Here is a 16,282-nt window from a genome sequence, read left to right as displayed (position 1 = left end):
GTTCGGACAGCCTGTTCGATCGGCCGGTAGGCTCGATCGGGTGGACTGTTCGAGTGGATTGTTTCTTCCCTTGTGTAGGATGTGTGTGTGTATGATGGCTTGTCCTTTTGAAGTTTTCGTTGTAGTATTTGAGAACATTGAAGTGTTCTTACCCTTCAGGTTGATGGATCAAACGGTCCGTTCGATCGGCCGGCTTAACCGATCGGTTAGACACTTCAGTAGTAGTCCTCAGTAGGATGTCACCTGATCGAACAGCATGTTCGATCGGGTGGCGCTCCAATACGTCGAACGAGTTGCAAAATCGATTAAGGGTTGAAGCATAGTATCTCATGATCCGATGAGTAATGTTATCGAACAGCTCGTTCGATCGAACATCACTTCGTTCAATACTATACATCATGAAGTTGTCAAAGTGTGGGGCCATGTGCTAGCCGATCGGCTGGCCTGGTTGATCGGCTGACAGGTCCGATCGGTTGGGCTGTTCGTTCGAACAGCCTGTTCGATCGGTCAGTATCCTGACATGGTCGGCCTGTTCGTCTAACACTTGGCTGCTCTGATTATTTGACGTTATATTGAAGTATTTTGACAACGGGATGAACCATGGGACCTTCGTTCTTACTTGTTTCCTCTGCTCAGACAGGAATCAACCAAGTCCGGCCGGTGAACGGTTCGGAACAGAGTTTATAGTTTAACCCGGAATCGGTGAACCTCGTAGATAGAATCCGAATCTTGAACCACTCGACCATTAGAATGATTGATGAGTTGGCTCAAGCTCCATTTCAACCGGTTTGAAGGCATTGAGTGTAAAAGAGTTGAAAGGAAGTTGGAATCCTTCTTTCAATCCTTCACACCATGTAAATGTTCGGATCTGTGATAGATCTTAGTTTGTTTATGTGGAAATCGGCTAGATCCAAGTGATTCTTGGTGGATTGAGGCCAAAACATGAAGTTCTTGAAGAACACCATGATGACATCATCCTAGAATCCTTAGATCTTGATGATTTCACAGTTAGAAATCAAGATTTGAAAGATAGAAAGGTGTAGGAGCATGCATTGATCAAGAAAGTACAAGATTTAGGATGAAAACTTACCGAAATCGGAAGAAATCTGAGAAAAGAAGGGGAGCACGAGCTGGTCGGTCAGATGGTTTCCAAAAGTGGAAAGAATGACAATGACAGGCCTATTTATAGGCTTCCCAAAGAGGAAAGGGCTGGCCGATCGGCCAGGCATCCCGATCGGACAGCCTGCTCGATCGGACAGTCTATCCGATCGGCTGGGCTGTTCGATCGGCTAGAAGCCTGATCGATCAGAGCCTGCTTTGAGTGTTCGGTGCGACGATTTTTGATATTTCGATTTCGATTGATGATGATACGAATACGATAGAGTTTCGTATTCAAATTACTTTTAATCCCAACCACTATATCTACATACAAGCATCTACATTCCATATTCGATATCGATTTCGATTGAGTTCGATTGAGTTTCGAGTTTCGATTCGATTGATCACCACACGTAACATAAAGTAAACACGCACATGTAACACATAAGGCGCACACACACGTAATATAATACCAAATTCGCATAATTCGACTTTCGAGTTTGATTGATGGTTCGATTAGCTTGATTATTGATTGATTAACTTTATCGCATTGTTACTTCCTACTATTCACAGTCGTAAATCGTTTCGCGTCGATTATTATTCGATTACTTCGATTCCTTTGAGAAACAACAATTACTCCACATAATACAAACATAAGATAGACTAATTACAGTCAAAGAAGTCAAACTTGACTTGGACTTTGACTTTGACTTTGACATTCGGTAACACGGGGTGTTACATATTTTCCCTATACGGGCTTGGGATACGGTAAATTATTACCGCTTGGTCGGGTATGAGATCAATGACCAATATGTCTAAAATCTAAATAAGCCATTTTAATCTGTTATGCTTGATAAATTAAACATTGGGGGTTAATGCAACGGTGTCCTGGATATCCATGGCTCACTTAATTGCAAGTGGCCACAACTTGAGCACGGGGTGTAGACATACACCTGACAGATGCTAATGCTATAATAAAATATTTTCATATCCAATATGGGGATTAAAGTGGTGTGTCGGTTAATCATGTATAAGATGTAACACCCTATGTCCATTTTAATCAAATATCCGACAAATTTCGATTGTAATAGTGTATTAAGATTAAACATACACTTAAAAATGCGAGTTTGTTAGAACATTTTACTAAATAAAACATTCCAACATTTTGTAGTTTAATTCGCCGTTTAAAAGGTGACGACGGAACTATTTGCGGAAGCTTGATTCTTAATCGTGTTCGGTTCTTCATCGGGCTCGAACGTCATTCGGTACTCCAAGGCAACCTACATTCCATAAGCATGAAATGTTATTAGTCATATGTGGTTTAAAACTTGTTCAAATGGGTTCGCGAAACAAAACTCAACACAAATAACTGGGCTCTACCGTAACTTACGGTAGCCACCGTAAGTTACGGTAGCCACTGGGCAACACTAGTCTGCCGTAAGGCAGTAGAAGACTGTCGTAACAATTTATCCGCTACCGTAAGTTACGGTAGCTACCGTAACTTACGGTAGCTGCTGCATATTCTTCATGTTTTGCTGTTTTGACCCGTTCATGCATAAATCAAACAAAAACAGGTTTGTAGGCTCCCTAAACTCATGAAATTCATAATTTTCAATATCTCCTATCATATTAGGTTCAAGTCACGAGTTTCTTACGTATTTAAAACCCGCTTACACTCAAGTGATTATTTTGACCCGTTAAGGGTATTTAAGCACTTTCAAGCTTAAAATTGTTTTCGATTGCTTCTAGCATTACATTACTACATTTCTTATCATGTAATTTTCCACCACAACTGTATTTATGGTGGGTTTACTTTGGTAACCTATACAAACCGAGTTTTACACCTCCACCCATTATTTTACGGCAAAGACTCAAATAGAGCCATTTGACTATTGTATTACATCTTTCAACTTCTATACTTGTCCTAGGTATTTATCTAATCATGAAACTCGTTTCCAAACAACCTTTAAGGGTTGTTTGCTCAGTTTAACTTGTAAGGGCGTTTTGGTCCATTTTGGCCCTTCATTAACGATGAGAGATTTTTGTAAACATGTTTGACCCATAAGCCCTCTTTTTAACTATGATTTTGTTTGAAAAGTCATTAGGCCTTTCAATCGTAATGACCATCATTTGTAACATTCGGTTTACCTATTAGAGTAACCAAAATCTATTTTAGACTCCAATTAACTCTCATTAAACCTTACGTTTAAATGAGAGTTATTCTATTATGCATACCTGGCTCGGATCATTATATTGACCCATTTAAATACCTTGCCTCAATAGCTGCTAAGCAATAATGATGTAAAAATCCACTCGATAATTATTTCTGTAATCATACAACTCAACAAACCATTAGTCGATATTGTCAAATAGTGATATTTTCACCTTTTGACCCGTTTGGTCTAAATGACCGATTATATTGGAGAGATGAAGCTTATTGCCATCTCATCTACACGACTCGCTCCGGTTTACACCGCACGGTCGTTTTATTTATAAATCACCTCTTAACGCTTCTTTTTTTTGGCCTATTAAGGCTTACAAAATAAGTATCTTTCAAAACCAACAATTATTGTCAACGAGTGACCAAATTACAATTTTACCCTCACTGGTTATCATAATTTACCTTATATGCTAACCTTTAAAAGTACATGCTTCATTCGTCATAACATGATCGAATTACCGATTTAACTCATTTTTAACCATCAATACGGCTTCCTATCCTATTTGGTTATCTTTTTCCGTATGACTACACGCCGGAACACCATATCTCAATTAGGCATTTGTGTTATTCGTAATCAATACGACAAAAGAACATTCTAAAATATATGACTAGTGTAAGCTATACTTACCTTGTATCCGGATTATGCTCTTTTCCGCGTATACGATCCGTTTGAGCCGCTTCTTTCCCCAAGCCTCCATCTAGCTTGTCAAGAGTCAAACTAGCATCATAATTCGTAAGATGGTTAGATTAGTCATCATTATTATGACTAGTTCATCTTACGGACTTTATGTCGAAACTTCTATTCGGCTTCATCATAGGTTAGTTCGACTTTCTAAAGTCAACTACCTTTAATCATATTATATACACGATTAAGGCAAATCAACATTATGATTAGAACCCGTTTTATCCCATATCTCATGTAATTAGTCAAGCTTGCCAATTACGTGTTTCACTTGAATTTCAACACTTTACTTCTCATTTAGGCGTTTTATAAAATACCTAATGGGCATAATTCTACATGTTTACTAACTAGTTCATAACTAGCTATTTTCACCAAGATTTACATCATGAATCAAATCTCTATGTCTAGTGTTTACAAACAACATCTAGGTCTTGCATCCTATCTTCAAATTTCACAATTTAACATTCAGATTCATGTGTTCATCATTTTATCATGAAAACCCACTTAGCACATATAAGGCAAATCATTAAATCTCTAGTCTTATGTCACTAATTCTACAAGTTTGCTTCTAGGACTTGTTCCTAGACTTGTATTCATGTCAATATCACCCATACATTCCACATGCACTCAAGAATTTCGATTGTGGGTGTTCATCATAAATTCAAGATATCACCGAATTACAAAAATCGACATACCTTGTGACCTCCTAGCTTAGGGGATCAAGGATTTAGTTAAAGCCCCAATTTCTTTGCTTGATTCATCTTCGATTTTGCTGGATTTGTGAGGTTTAGGGTTTTGAGTTAGAGAGCTTCTTGGCTCCTGTGTTTATGTCGACCAGAACACACACTCAAGGTGTGTGTTTTGGTGTTGGGTTTTTATTTATTAAAAACTAGTTTCTAGTTTAACACCTTTAACCCCTCTACTTTTCCCAAGTTTTATTTAGGGTGTTTTAATCAAGTTTCCTCATTACTACAAGACTTGTAATTAACTAGGTTATTTATTTCCTAGTTATTTTTATCTTGTTCATAACCCGTTTTATTTTAAGTCCCGTTAACTCGGGCTCTTATAAACTCAATTCCTTAAACCTTTGATTCGTTTGTATTTAATATTAGGATTTCTTATTTAAATCCAAATATTTACCGGGTTATTTTTACTACTAACGGCACTTTACCCGTCTTTTAGTATTAACGGAGTTTGATTACCAAACCCGTTTTCGGGGTGTTACAAGTCTACCCCCTTAAAGAGGTTTCGTCCTCGAAACCTTTTTCTTACATGATTTATCGAGTTTAACTCCATGCATTTGATCTCGTTAATCAATTGAGCATTGCTCATATTTTAACTGATTGTTAGTATTACCAGAAAAGTATGGTAATATCTTTTTGGTTATTAATCATCTATGTATCTTATATGACATAATGCAACTTGAAATAACGTGATCTCGTTATTTCCACTAGTTTAATTAACTTAGCAATATTCATCACTTGGCTCTAATATTCGTCACTCGGCTCTAATGTGATTATACTTCACATTACACTTCTTGACCATGATCATGTCACGTCATGCCAAATTTTACATCAACTTTCTATTTTCAGAATTATCACTTTTCGAATATATCTTCTTGCACCTATCAGTGTCAAGACTTATATCTTTCATGTTTACTGTTTATACATCTATCATAATTCATTTTTTTGTAGAAACGTTATTTCTTACCAAAACCGAAGTTTTAATTTAGCGTCTTCTCTTTAACCTTTGTCAATTATCCATATCGGGATATTGACAGTCCAAAATTTATTTTTTTCAGTCTTTGACTTATGCGAGGATTCTCCATTTATTCCCTCGCTTGTTCTTATTAACCCATAGGTTTTATCACTTAGTCTATGGGCTATTTTATTAGATCTTCACCTCTTTAAGGCAAGGTCCCTATAATCTATTTCTTTCTAGTTATGACTCGTGGGTCGTTTTAGTCTCGTAGACCTTTCCATTGTTTATAACCCCAAAGGTTAGGTTGATCATGTAGATCATTCCTTACTCATGTCATTCTTAAAATACATGTTTGGTGTCTAAGGCATCCTGTTTTTGTTTAAAATCATTTATTTTCGCCTTGGTATTTTCTTTGACCTTGACCGTAGTCTAAGGCTACATTCGTTTCTTTTCGGAATTTTTTTTCCGACTTTATGACTTCTCAAGTCATTTATGCGTCGGTTTATCTTATGCTCACCATTATCCAGTTTACATACATTCGTATTTGATTATGTCCCATTACCGGGCTCATTATTCTTTTACTTTTAACGCTACTATTATCCCGCTTGCGTTTACTCATGCCGTCCGGCATGATATTATATTCGACCCGTTCAACTTTAAAATAGTTGAACATAATTTATTCACGGTTTCTATTTACATTATCTTATCATATTTCAGTTATGACCCAAAACCCGAGTCTTTTAACTTTCCATCCGAGTTCCCGTTTCTCGGTCTACGCATGTATTTAATTCTTACCCATCAACCGGGTGTTTTACCGAAGTCGTTATTATTGCAACCCTCCCAGTATGCATTAAGACCTCGTTTCATTTTTATATTCCAACTTTGTCCTCAAGTTTGACGTTTTACAAAAACGACCCGTTTAGAGACATATTCGCATTTTCCGGGTTCGAGTGTAAGTACACTCCCTCCCAATGCATATCTTGATCATTCTACATGTTTATATTCTTCGGGTTCGAGTGTAAGTACACCCCCTCCTAATACATGTCTACATCATTTTACATGTTTGCATTCTCCGGGTTCAAGTGTAAGTACACCCCCTCCCAATGCGTACCTTAATCATTTTACATGTTTCTTTGTCCCTTCTCTCGGGCTCATTATCCTAATATAATACGCTTCCGTCACTCGGCTGTGCGTTTACATTATGATCAAATATTTTGCTTATCTGATTCATTTGGGTACTTCTTAATTTGTCCCACTCACCCTGTCCTTACTACATCGGGTGTAAGCGTGTCCATCATAAAAAGCTCATGGTATCATGTGTTCACTACCTACTTGGCCAGAGTAGGCGATCAACACATGACATACATGATCCTTTTATAACTTTCACATCACGCCCTATGTAAGTAACACCTCTATTTATTTCTCTTGGAAACAATATCCTGGATAGATTTTTCTATCCGGGTTTTTCCAAGTTTTTAATCTACATATGCAACTTTCAATATCTACGTATTTGTTGCATATTACTATTTGTGCAATTAAATTTAAAATGTGCACCTGGTAATGCTTGCTCTAACGTGCTTCTCTTGCCATTAGCCTTATTCGCGATCGCTACGTGATTTAGGTCCTTGGTGAGTATGTTCTACTTGTCGTACTTTGGACCGTTCCTCCGTCAAGTCCGCAATTTATTAGACTCCCGCTATCTTTAGATGCGAGTGTCCTTCAACTAAAACGTTTACAAGAGTTAATAATATCAACTTCAATAATCGCCCGTATTATAATACAAGGCTTTTTCTACTATACGCGTCAACGCGCGTATTTTCATCAACTATATCAATCATTTTAATTAGGGTAACATGTATTGCACGATAACCCTATGTGTTGTTTACAACACTTTAATACGCTAAACCATTAACATACTTGTACTTACCGGATTTGCGATCAAGCCTCGAACCGAACACTTTATTCTTTTAACCTTGGGCTCTGATTACCAACTTGTAACACCCTATGTCCATTTTAATCAAATATCCGACAAATTTTGATTGTAATAGTGTATTAAGATTAAACATACACTTAAAAATGCGAGTTTGTTAAAACATTTTACTAAATAAAACATTCCAACATTTTGTAGTTTAATTCGCCGTTTAAAACGTGACGACGGAACTATTTGCGGAAGCTTGATTCTTAATCGTGTTCGGTTCTTCATCGGGCTCGAATGTCATTCGGTACTCCAACGCAACCTACATTCCATAAACATGAAATGTTATTAGTCATATGCGGTTTAAAACTTGTTCAAATGGGTTCGCGAAACAAAACTCAACACAAATAACAGGGCTCTACCGTAACTTACGGTAGCCACTGGGCAACACTAGTCTGCCGTAAGGTAGTAGAAGACTGTCGTAACAATTTATCCGCTACCGTAAGTTACGGTAGCTACCGTAACTTACGGTAGTTGCTGCATATTCTTCATGTTTTGCTGTTTTGACCCGTTCATGCATAAATCAAACAAAAACATGTTTGTAGGCTCCCTAAACTCATGAAATTCATAATTTTCAATATCTCCTATCATATTAGGTTCAAGTCACGAGTTTCTTACGTATTTAAAACCCGCTTACACTCAAGTTCTTATTTTGACCCGTTAAGGGTATTTAAGCACTTTCAAGCTTAAAATTGTTTTCGATTGCTTCTAGCATTACATTACCACATTTCTTATCATGTAATTTTCCACCACAACTGTATTTATGGTGGGTTTACTTTGGTAACCTATACAAACCGAGTTTTACACCTCTACCCATTATTTTACGGCAAAGACTCAAATAGAGCCATTTGACTATTGTATTACATCTCTCAACTTCTATACTTGTCTTAGGTATTTATCTAATCATGAAACTCGTTTCCAAACAATCTTTAAGGGTTGTTTGCTTAGTTTAACTTGTAAGGGCGTTTTGGTCCATTTTGGCCCTTCATTAACGATGAGAGATTTTTGTAAACATGTTTGACCCATAAGCCCTCTTTTTAACTATGATTTTGTTTGAAAAGTCATTAGGCCTTTCAATCGTAATGACCATCATTTGTAACATTCGGTTTACCTATTAGAGTAACCAAAATCTATTTTAGACTCCGATTAACTCTCATTAAACCTTACGTTTAAATGAGAGTTATTCTATTATGCATACCTGGCTCAGATCATTATATTGACCCATTTAAATACCTTGCCTCAATAGCTGCTAAGCAATAACGATGTAAAAATCCACTCGATAATTATTTCTGTAATCATACAACTCAACAAACCATTAGTCGATATCGTCAAATAGTGATATTTTCACCTTTTGACCCGTTTGGTCTAAATGACCGATTATATTGGAGAGATGAAGCTTATTGCCATCTCGTCTACACGACTCGCTCCGGTTTACACCGCACGGTCGTTTTAATTATAAATCACCTCTTAACGCTTCTTTTTTTGGCCTATTAAGGCTTACAAAATAAGTATCTTTCAAAACCAACAATTATTGTCAACGAGTGACCAAATTACAATTTTACCCTCATTGGTTATCATAATTTACCTTATATGCTAACCTTTAAAAGTACATGTTTCATTCGTCATAACATGATCGAATTACCAATTTAACTCATTTTTAACCATCAATACGGCTTCCTATCCTATTTGGTTATCTTTTTCCATATGACTACACGCCGGAACACCATATCTCAATTAGGCATTTGTGTTATTCGTAATCAATACGACAAAAGAACATTCTAAAATATATGACTAGTGTAAGCTATACTTACCTTGTATCCGGATTATGCTCTTTACCGCGTATACGATCCGTTTGACCCGCTTCTTTCCCCAAGCCTCCATCTAGCTTGTCAAGAGTCAAACTAGCATCATAATTCGTAAGATGGTTAGATTAGTCATCATTATTATGACTAGTTCATCTTACGGACTTTATGTCGAAACTTCTATTCGGCTTCTTCATAGGTTAGTTCGACTTTCTAAAGTCAACTACCTTTAATCATATTATATACACGATTAAGGCAAATCAACATTATGATCAGAACCCATTTTATCCCATATCTCATGTAATTAGTCAAGCTTGCCAATTACGCGTTTCACTTGAATTTCAACACTTTACTTCTCATTTAGGCATTTTATCAAACAGCTAATAGGCATAATTCTACATGTTTACTAACTAGTTCATAACTAGCTATTTTCACCAAGATTTACATCAAGAATCAAATCTCTATGTCTAGTGTTTACAAACAACATCTAGTTCTTGCATCCTATCTTCAAATTTCACAATTTAACATTCAGATTCATGTGTTCATCATTTTATCATGAAAACCCACTTAGCACATATAAGGGAAATCATTAAATCTCTAGTCTTATGGCACTAATTCTACAAGTTTGCTTCTAAGACTTGTTCCTAGACTTGTATTCATGTCAATATCACCCATACATTCCACATGCACTCAAGAATTTCGATTGTGGGTGTTCATCATAAATTCAAGATATCACTGAATTACAAAAATCGACATACCTTGTGACCTCCTAGCTTAGGGGATCAAGGATTTAGTTAAAGCCCCAATTTCTTTGCTTGATTCATCTTCGATTTTGCTAGATTTGTGAGCTTTAGGGTTTTGAGTTGGAGAGCTTCTTGGCTCCTATGTTTATGTCGACCAGAACACACACTCAAGGTGTGTGTTTTGGTGTTGGGTTTTTATTTATTAAAAACTAGTTTCTAGTTTAACACCTTTAACCCCTCTACTCTTCCCAAGTTTTATTTAGGGTGTTTTAATCAAGTTTCCTCATTACTACAAGACTTGTAATTAACTAGGTTATTTATTTCCTAGTTATTTTTATCTTGTTCATAACCCGTTTTATTTTAAGTCCCGTTAACTCGGGCTCTTATAAACTCAATTCCTTAAACCTTTGATTCGTTTGTATTTAATATTAGGATTTCTTGTTTAAATCCAAATATTTACCGGGTTATTTTTACTACTAACGGCACTTTACCCGTCTTTTAGTATTAACGGAGTTTGATTACCAAACCCGTTTTCGGGGTGTTACATAAGAGTTTAGTTCCGAGTCTCATATGTATTGACAAGCATGTAATACTAACTGGTAACACGAGATATAGTTTGTCCCAAGTTATTTATGAAAATTGATATACCAAATGGTATATAAAATGATTTTGAAATATTTTCAAAATGTGTCGGTTAATTGTATTTATCAGTGAAAACTGACGTATCTTCAAAAGACTAAGCGCAGGTTTGCAAAGTACGGAATAGGCTGGAAGCTACCCGGTAATTGCTTATTGGAATTTGCAACTCCAAGCAAAAAACCTAATAGTCTTTTATGTAATCATTTGTTATTCGATCCGCTTGTGGATCTTTTTGTACACTCTCGTCTGTACATTATTTTGAACTTTTGGACATTGAACTTTGTAATAATTATTTTATACTCCCAAGACTTCCACTGTGTTAAAATGTGAATATCTATATCAATCGTCACATTTAAACCTCAAGTCCGGGTCCACCGGGAAATCAGGGTGTAACACTTTGGTTGGTAATCAAAAGTGCCTTGAACTTCTGGTAAGTTATTTAAACTCACTTATGTAGCTAATTCCATTTTATTCATGTTATATTGATTCTATATTGATTAATTGTGTAACACCCCAAAAAGTTAGATGTTGTGACCAAGTTGTTTTATTTTGTTTAGAATATTGGAGCATGATGAATGATGTCTAAAATAATAAATTTAATCTAGTTATTAATTGTTATAAAAAAATAATAACATTATGAGTGAAAAAAAACATGAACTAAACTAGAGGGACTAGATGTGAATATATGGTAACTAAATTAGAGAAAATAAAAGTGCAGGAAGAGGTAGGTGTGTGTGTGTGTGCGCATGTTTTAGAGAGAGGAAGGAAGGGGAAGAACTTCATATTAATCAAAAGTCTAAAATCTAACAAATTGATGAAGTAAATCAGCACAAATCTTATGCATGAACATTGAATTAGAATAATCTAAGCTTGTCTAACAAGAGGTAAGTCATAATTTGTAGAGTAAATTACAAGTTTTGTCCTCTACTTTACATCAAATTGCAGGCGTTGTCCTTTAGCGCAAAAGTTGACAAGTTTTGTACTTAATATTCTAAAATCTTGCACGTTATGTCCTTTAGGACAAACCCAGTTAGATTTTTTGGTTAAATTTGGTCATGTGCCTTGTACATGAGGGTAGTCTTGTTATTTTATCTCTTCAGGGGCTATTTTGTAAAATAACTTACGTGTAGGGACTAGTTTATAAAAAAAAGATTTAGAAATAGAAAAAATCTTGCCTCTCTCTCTAACACAGCTTACTCTTCTCTCCATCTCTCTCTTATTGCATAAAACTTCACAATCACCATTAACATCAACATTACAATCAATAAAACCACTCTACAGATTCATAAAAAATCACCAGAAATAATGATCATTAATAGCCGCCTTGAAGAAGGGTATGCATCTTCTTCTTCCAACTAACTTCTGCACCAAACTCAAAGTCAATATCAGTAAGAATCTTCAAATCAACGCTGACTAAACCATAAATCGTCGCTCTGCTCCTCCGTCTTCACCGAAGATTTCTTCAGTTCGATGGTAAATCACTCTAATCTCTTTGATCTATCAAGTTTTGATCTTATCTGTTCTCTCTCTCTCTCTCTATCAAGTTTAGTGGTTGTGGATGGTGACAGTGGCGGGTTATGATGGGGGATATGGTGGTGGTTAGTGATTTAGGTTGTTTGCAGGTTGTTTGGGATTAGGGTTTCTGTGAAGGTGGTGATGATAGAGACAGTGGGGGGTTGTGATGGTGGATGGGGTGGTGGGTTTTAATGGTGGTGGTTGGGGTTAGGGTTCCGGTGGGGGTGGTGACTGGTGACGGTGGAGACGGTGGTGGTAGTCTGGTAGAGAGAAAGTAGTTGTGGCGGTGGTGGGTTGTAACACCTCGTAAAAATCACGTACAATGATGTATTGACACGTGTAACAAACCCTAATAAAGTCAAACATTGAATTTAAAGGACTTATTTTTCGAAAAATCGAAAACTTTGATTGTGAAAGGACTGGAAGTGTTAGCATACCTAAGATAAGTTTCAAAATAACCTCTCACGATAATTATATTCGCAAATGAACCACTTGGCGATCGAGTGTAGCCGTTTGCGGAATAAATTGAAAGTTTACGCAATAAAGGGTTAAAAGCGTCAACATGTAAATTCTTACCTATGAGTGACCTTTTAACAAACTGGGAGCTTTATAATATTTAATTATACTCTCGGGAATGCCAATTATTGGCCGTCTAAGGTTTTTATGCCTATAAGTAGAGTTACGCGCAACTTTAAAAGTTTGAGGGACTAAAAGTGTCAATATGTTTAATTATACCTCTGAATGACCTTTTAGCGAACCCGAAGCATCGTGATGTTTAATGATACTTTCAAGAATGCCTAATATGGATTAGATGAGGCTTCAATGCTATTAAATGATGAGATGCGCAAGTTGGCGCAATAGAGGGACCTAAAGCTTCAACTTTTGAATCTACGCCTTTCGGTGACCATATAAGTGAACAGGAGCGTAGTAATAGTTAAAAACATGCATGGAAATGCCTATTATGGGCCATGGAAGGCTTGGATGTCATTAAACGGCATTCCACACTACTTTGCGCAATTAAAGGACTAATTGCGTCAAACTGCAAAAGTAGGTCGATTCGTATGGTAACGGACCTTCCGGAATATGTCCATGAGTTAATTATACCCTATTTATTCTTTATATAGCTTAGATATAGGCTTAGAGGTGTTTGGTGCGCAAAAATAAACTTTTAAGTCATGCAGGGACTAAAAGTGTCAAAAAGTACACAAGTTTGCATTTCCGCGCATATCTTGCATTCTGAATATCCCCGGACACCCAAAAATTTATGTAAGCACTAAAATATTTTATTTTAGTGTTTGGCTTGATAAAATTCCATTCGTCGCGTGATTTGGATCGTTTTTAGCGTCCGTCCGTGTTTCGACGTAATTAGCCGAACAACGGGACCGTACGACCAAACAAACCGACATCGGGCATATTTTTGAGCATGTTTCATGTTCCCTATGCTTAGGCATCATTGTAGAGCCTTAAAAATGGTTTAACGAGCCTTAGATGTATCGGAAATGGCAATTAACAAGTACAGGGGCCTAATATGTAAATAAGTGAAACTTTGCTGTGCTGTGCAGGTCCCTTACGGACCGTATACTGGACCATACGGTCCGTATACTAATGCCCAACAGCAGAATGTTGAAAACCAGCTTTGGGTTTGCACTTGTCTCTCATTTCTTGAATCTAGGGGCTGCCCATTGTTTTGTAAACCATGGGTAATAGGTGTATGGCTCAGATTTGATCATGGTTTACGAGAAACGATCCTAATGGTTCTCAAAATCCTATAAATACCCACCTTAATCTTGCCCCATTTCACACCTCGATCTTGAATTCTCTAAGTTGGGGACTTTGCTCCTCATACCTGAGAAATTAGGATCAACCCTCCTTGCTTGGACCCTTTGTAAGTCCCCTTTCATGCTTAGTTTAATTTTAGCGGTTATAACCGAAAGTCAAGCGTTTTCGATAAACACTTTGACTTTTAATCGGTTGAGTCATTGTTCGCAACGAACATGGCTACGTGACCGTAATTAGGTAGGTAATTAACCCTCAAAAGGGCGCCTCCTAATTACCACGTTTACTTAGTTAAATTGTCGGGTCAAATGAAAGTCAAATGGGTTAGTTTTAAATAAAATGCATAACTATTAAATTAAAAGTCACAAAATCAGTTTTGCCACATTAATAACTTGGTAAATATTAGTTGAACATGCCTAAGCATGATTCAACCCGACAATTCTAAGTATAGGCTCGGTTCGGAACCGAAAGTCGCAAAAGTTGACTTTTGCTTTGACTTTCAGTTCTGACCCGATTTAGCTTAGTTTAGTTATGCCTTAGGATTCCATTAGGACCATATTATAAGTTAGTATAACCCTCCAAGGTGATACAACTTGGTTCCATAGAAATCCTAGTTCATGCATGTTTCCGTTAAATGCCTAAATGTTGACCGTTACGCCTTTTGACCCTAAAACGAGAAATTTGAAAATGTGAGAGGACGATAATCTTTATTACTAATTTATAAACTTGTCCCTAAAATTTGACATCAGTTGAAGGTCTAGATTAGAAGTTATGCTCATTAGCGTAAATGAAAAGCTTTTATGAATTAAACGGCATAATTAGCATATAGCCTATCTAAACACAATTTTTAATATCAAACTTTTTACCCACTGATATAATATATTATTTTGGGATTTTTGGAGATTTTTAATTATTTTTAGGCTGAGCATAACTTAGAGTTCTAAGCTTGATTCGGTAATTGCCGGTTTTGCCCTTTTGGCTTATAAATTGAGTTTTACAAAATATTTTGACCCCAAACCTTTTTCTACTGATCTAATATGATAAGTAAATTATTTTGAGCCTTCTGGAATAATAAAAATATCAGCTTTCCTTTGAAAACCCGGAAATGGCTCCAAATCGCCTTTTTAAGCGTTTTAACGCATAGTATGTATTAAAACCGTTTTAAACTCATAAGGTTTGATGCCTACTGATATATTCAGTGAATTTTTATATTTTAATAGTGAGGAAAAGTTTTAAACTCAGGTTTTCAGTTTGACCCTTTTAGCCTATGTGAAATTACCAAAATGCCCCTACGGTGCATAGTATGGTTATAATTAATAAATTTCACATATATATATGATACCCTACTGTTATAACTTATTAAATTAAGTATATTTACTGATTAAATCAGACCTGTAACTCAGAATAATATTTAATCTCTTTTATAACCTCTAAAAATGACCAAAATACCCCTACGGGGCACAAATTGGTCTTAAACTCATTTTGGGCATAATGGAAGGTATCCTACTGATATCACAACATAATTAAGGCATATTAACTTAGGAAACTTGTTCATGACTCTTGTGGTTACCCGTTACGCACTTTTCGCGTTCGGATCGGCGTTGTAACTAGTTTGCATAAATTAGCCGAAACGGGTCAAACCTTATCATTTTTATCTCAAAATCCAGAATGTGTTTAGTTTACCCTTATTACACAAGTATACAAGCTTGTCGGGTCTAAACCACATTCTAATCCGGTTCTCGCTTAATCATGCGTATTGAACCGTATCCTCCTTTAAAACTAACCGGTCTAAGCTTAGGCTTGATTAAGACCCGTTAGGAATCTAATAGGTTATTAAAAACCTTCGTTCCAGATTTAGGAGCCCAGTAAAAGCTATCTGTACTTGCTTGGTGGTATACAGCTGGGATAAATTGTATAAATTTGCTCAGGTAAATACTTTTAACTTATTTTCCCTTATACGGGCTTGGGGTACGGTATATAAAATACCGCTTGGTCGGGCATTTGACCTTAATCGATTAGTGGTTAAGTATTATCAAGATGACCCGTTTAAAAATTGGTTTTGTTTGTTTTACGCCTTTGGGAGTTTAATGACCATGTCCCGGATATCCTTGGCATCATTCATGAAATGGC

At 36.4% G+C, this 16,282-nt stretch overlaps 2 long non-coding RNA genes across 2 annotated transcripts; both read right to left on the bottom strand.

Annotated features, from left to right (window-relative positions):
• Positions 1 to 3,946: 3,946 nt before the first annotated feature.
• On the bottom strand, positions 3,947 to 4,786 carry LOC110934915. The gene is made up of 2 exons (XR_002588721.1): positions 4,697 to 4,786; positions 3,947 to 4,037 (listed from the first exon to the last, which is right to left on the bottom strand). It is a non-coding gene; the product is annotated as an uncharacterized LOC110934915 (long non-coding RNA).
• Positions 4,787 to 9,487: 4,701 nt separating this feature from the next.
• LOC110934916 lies at positions 9,488 to 10,316 on the bottom strand. Its single transcript, XR_002588722.1, has 2 exons — positions 10,238 to 10,316; positions 9,488 to 9,578 (listed from the first exon to the last, which is right to left on the bottom strand). It is a non-coding gene; the product is annotated as an uncharacterized LOC110934916 (long non-coding RNA).
• Between the last annotated feature and the right edge of the window lie 5,966 nt (positions 10,317 to 16,282).

The sequence above is a fragment of the Helianthus annuus genome, chromosome 4 (assembly GCF_002127325.2).
Source record: "Helianthus annuus cultivar XRQ/B chromosome 4, HanXRQr2.0-SUNRISE, whole genome shotgun sequence".
In the NCBI taxonomy this organism is placed as follows: Eukaryota; Viridiplantae; Streptophyta; class Magnoliopsida; order Asterales; family Asteraceae; genus Helianthus; species Helianthus annuus.
The sequence above is the reverse complement of the archived record's forward strand: the minus strand, read 5'-3'. Positions and strand labels throughout refer to the sequence as shown.